The 4,943-nt window shown below is 39.9% G+C and overlaps 1 pseudogene; it reads right to left on the bottom strand.

The window, feature by feature from the left end:
• Positions 1 to 2,254: 2,254 nt before the first annotated feature.
• Positions 2,255 to 2,352, bottom strand: LOC120107846 (annotated as a pseudogene).
• Positions 2,353 to 4,943: the final 2,591 nt, after the last annotated feature.

Raw genomic sequence — 4,943 nt, 5'->3', positions numbered from 1 at the left:
ACATTCCAATTCTTCCGTATGCAATCTCCCGCACCCATAGCTCTCCCAGCCGAGTTGTTCTTCCTCTATTTCTTCCCAAAACGAAGCATCCGGGTCTACGTTCACAGCACCTCCCAGCTTTCGTGATCTCAGCGCCAGCATCCCACGTATCTTCTCCATATTCATCTCCTATGCATTCAGCTTCTCCCAGATCCCGCGAGCGTCCGCTCTCCACGCGTCCGCATCTCATCCTTCACGCCTCTCGGCTCCAGCTCCCATCCGAGTCCGAAGATTTCGCATGCAAGACCCGACCATCCCGAGATCCCAGCTCCGTGATCGTTATCCACTCGCATGCAAACTTTCCAGCAGCCGTCCGCGCCCCATCTCCTGCATTCGATCCAGCCATTCGAATCCCAAATGCCAGCGGTCAAGCTTCATCTTCAGCATGCATGAGATCCCAACATCCCGAGATTTCCGCGTTCAACCTCCTTCAATCGATCTGCAGCCGTCCGCGTCCATCATTTTCGCCTGGGGATTCATCTCATCCGACCATCTTCACCGCGTGCGAGAAAGGGAGGGGAGGAGAGCCGGTTATCTCTGCCATTCGGGAGGAAAAATAGGATCCCTCATTCGGAAACGGAGTCCCTGTTATTGAAAAGAAAAAAAACAGAGAAAGGAAACAGGGGAGGCCTGTTTCCGAAAATAAAAGAAAAAAAAGAAGAAAGAAAGAAAATGAAAGGGGGATTAAAGTTTTTAATGGAAGGCTAAAGTCCTAGGAAGGGTGATGGAGGAACCTTTGATGTATTTCTCTTTGAAGTAAATTCTAAACTTTTGCTTTCAATGATTTATATTTATTGATATGTTCTTGATCCATGCGTAGTTATTTCATAGATAGATCTTTAATGGATTATGATTATTGATATATGAATTGCTTTAGTATTTGATTCGTCGTAGACGTAGAAAGCACGATGGATGCTTAGAAATTGAGTTCATATGTTCATGAAACATATACCATGATTAGATCTATCCTACATTTAATCTTTAATCAAGAACCATAGAGTTTATTCCTTGGATGCAATATCATCAAGGGGGATTCCAAATCCCTACCATCTTTATTTCATTGAATTTTGTTTATTATTCTTTGCATTTAATTTTTAAAAATCAAAACATCATTTTAATCCACAAATTTATTCAACTGAAAATTACATCTAAAAATTACGCTAATAATCTATAGATCGTTCCCTGAGGATTCGACCTCGGACTCTTGAGAATTTACTACTTGTGCGATTCTCCTGCACTTGGGAGAACAATTTTATTTTTGCATCAAGTTTTTGGCGCCGTTGCCGGAGAACGGCTGATTTATTAGTATAATTTTAGATTTAATCAGTATCTTAGTATTTAGTCTTTTTCTTTCAAAAAAAAAAAAATCTTTATTGCTGTTTTTTTATTTCCTGCATAGTCTGCATCAAACTCTGATATCTGAGTAATCCACCGTCTGATTGCACTCAAATTTCGTCGGCTGCTGTAGGACACATGTTTTTTTACGATCATTAAATTAATATAAACTTTGCTGCTGTCTACTTTGAATTTTCTGTGTTTAATTTTTTTGTTTAGAATCAGAATTTTATTATCATCATATCTCATTAACCCTTGTTGCTACTTGAAAATTGATAAGAACTTTAAGAAAAGATCAAGGGTAATCATTAAAAAAAAAAAAAAAACAAACAAATAAATTAACTCTGAAATTTTGTATGCTAGGTTGGAATAGGGACAACACTGGACGTCTGAGTCGACAACCTTTTGACAATTCCTTAGATCACATTATTGAAACTTTTTCGCAAAATCTCAGATCTGGTGAGATGGCTGATGATGATGTAGGAAGTCACCATGGTAATGAAGGTAGACCCCCAGTTATGACACTTCGACAATACTTACATCCCACTAGGACTAGTCAACCTTCATGCATGATTATTCCTAAAAATGTAGGACACTTTGAAATCAAACCAGGAGTAATTCAATTGCTGCCAAAGTATCATGGAATGGAATCCGAGAACCCTTATCTTCACCTTAAGAATTTTGAGGAAATTAGCATCACATTTAGAGTGCCAAATGTATCGGAAGATGTCCTTAAATTAACCTTGTTTCCTTTTTCCTTGAAGGATAAAGCCAAAACATGGCTGAACTCCTTGAGACCAAGATCGTTAGGAACATGGCATGATATGCAAAGAGAATTCTTAAAAAAGTTCTTTCCCGCACAAAGGACTAATTTTTGAAAAGGCACATTAGTAATTTCCAACAAAAAGACCATGAAACATTTTATGAATGCTGGGAGAGATTTAAAGATTTGCTACTCTCTTGTCCTCATCATGGGTTTGAAACATGGAGAACCATTAGTTTCTTTTACGAGGGGTTGTCTCCACAGTTGAAACAATTTATAGAGACTATGTGCAATGGTCTATTTTTGGAAAAGCAACCCGATGAGGCATGGGACTATTTAGACTCTCTCGCAAAGACTGCACAATTATGGGATACAGGGGATAGAGTGAATAAACCTTTGCCTAAGCCTACTAGCATTCCACACGGGGGCCTTTACAACCTTAATACTCAGGATGATATTCAGGCTAAAATGGCAGCCCTTACTAGGAAGGTAGAGGAAATTGAACTTAGAAGGATTGAACCCGTCAAGACCGTAGAACATAACAGCGAGTGTTGTAGGATTTGCGAGATGCCTGGCCATCTCATCACTGATTGCCCCACAATACCCGCATTCAAGGAAGTCATGCACGATCAGGCCAATGTTATGAATACCTATCAAAAATCTTTCAATAATCCTTTTTTGGGTACTTACAATCCTGGATGGAAGAACCATCCAAATTTTAGGTGGAGGAATGACCAACCTCAACAAGTATATAACCCAACTCCTCCACCTCCGCAACCTCATTATGCACACGCACCCCCTCAAAAATTCAGTCTCGAAGAAACTTTGCAATCTTTCATGCAAGGTCAAGCCAAAATCAATGATGAATTAAGAAATCAACTGACAACGCTGACCACTGTTTTAAGTGCTCAAGAGAAAGGTAAGCTACCAGCTCAACCACAACCTAATCCTCAAGTCTACGGCGGTAGCAATGCATCATCTTCAACTTCGCATAAAGAGCAAGCAAAGAGTATAATAACTTTGCGAAGTGGAAAAGTTATTGACCGACCAGTCCCAGAACAAACTCAAGCCATACCTGATTCTGACCCTTTAAAGACAAAAGAAAAGGATAACGAAGAAACCGAAGCACCAACATCTACTGAAAAAATTGAATGTCCTTTTTCTGCACCATTTCCTCAAAGATTAAAGCCCTTGCAAAAGCTTGAACCAAACTCTGAAATTCTTGAGCTTTTTAAGCAAGTAAAAATCAATGTACCTCTTCTTGATGCAATCAAACAAGTGCCTTCATATGCAAAATTTTTGAAAGATTTGTGCACTGTCAAGCATCGATTAAATGTCAAGAAGAAGGCATTTCTGGCTGAAAATGTGAGTGCAATTTTACAGCATAACATTCTCCCTAAATATAAAGATCCAGGTTGCCCAACTATCTCGTGCATCATTGGCAATTTTAGGATTGAGCGAGCATTGCTAGATTTAGGAGCGAGTGTGATCTTGTTGCCATATACGGTATATGAGCAACTCGGTTTGGGTGAGTTGAAGCCAACAACTGTGACCTTACAATTAGCTGACAGGTCAGTGAAGGTCCCTAGAGGGATTATTGAAGATGTATTGGTCCAAGTAGACAAGTTCTATTTTCCTGTTGATTTTATCGTACTGGACACACATCCGGCTTCCAATTCACCATCTCAGATTCCGGTCATCTTAGGACGCCCATTTCTTGCAACTTCTAATGCATTGATCAATTGTAGGAATGGTGTCATGAAGCTTTCTTTTGGCAATATGACTTTGGAACTGAACGTCTTTAGTATAGGCAAACAACCCAGTGAACATGAAGAAAGTAAAGAAGTTGAATGGGTTGAAACCATTGCGGAAGAATATTTGTTAAAAAAAATATTTACTGAATCGGCCGACAATGGTTTGATAGATTGGTGTTCTGAAGGTACTGCTGATGATACGGTCCCACCTATTTTAGATAACTCGAATGTCATGATGGTCAATGGGTGGAGACCACGAATAGAGGAATTTGAACAGCTGCCACCTCGAAAAGCAAAGATAGTACCATCCCATGAACAAACACCTAAGCTCGAGTTGAAATCTTTACCGAAGGAACTCAAGTATGCCTTTTTTGGATCCAATGACACATTTCCTATAATCATCTCATCTGATCTGAATCATGCCCAAGAAAGAAAATTACTTGGTGTTCTAAAGAATCATAGAGGAGCTTTAGGGTGGTCTATTGCAGACTTGAAGGGGATTAGCCCTTTAATTTGCACGCACCGGATATATTTGGAGAACAATGCCAAAACCACAAGGCAAATGCAACGCAGGTTGAATCCTACGATGAGAGATGTGGTTAAAGCAGAAGTCCTCAAGTTGCTTGACGTGGGTATTATTTACCCAATTTTTGATAGCAAGTGGGTAAGTCCTACTCAAATCGTGCCCAAAAAAGCAGGTCTGACGGTAGTCAAAAATGAGCAGGGTGAACTAGTTCCAACTCGTGTTTCGACGAGTTGGTGCATGTGTGTTGACTACCGAAAATTGAATTTGGTCACTAGGAAAGATCACTTTCCCCTACCCTTCCTAGACCAAGTTTTGGAAAGAGTTGCAGGACACAAATTCTATTGTTTTCTCGATGGCTATTCCGGATACTACCAAATCGAAATTTCACCTGAGGATCAAGAGAAGACTACCTTCACTTGTCCTTTTGGCACATTCGCTTTTCGTCGGATGCCATTTGGGTTGTGTAATGCACCTGCAACATTCCAAAGATGTATGCTTAGCATTTTTGAAGAAATGAACGAGAAAT

This window comes from Phoenix dactylifera, unplaced genomic scaffold (genome assembly GCF_009389715.1).
Source record: "Phoenix dactylifera cultivar Barhee BC4 unplaced genomic scaffold, palm_55x_up_171113_PBpolish2nd_filt_p 001042F, whole genome shotgun sequence".
Classification (NCBI taxonomy): Eukaryota; Viridiplantae; Streptophyta; class Magnoliopsida; order Arecales; family Arecaceae; genus Phoenix; species Phoenix dactylifera.
The sequence above is the reverse complement of the archived record's forward strand: the minus strand, read 5'-3'. Positions and strand labels throughout refer to the sequence as shown.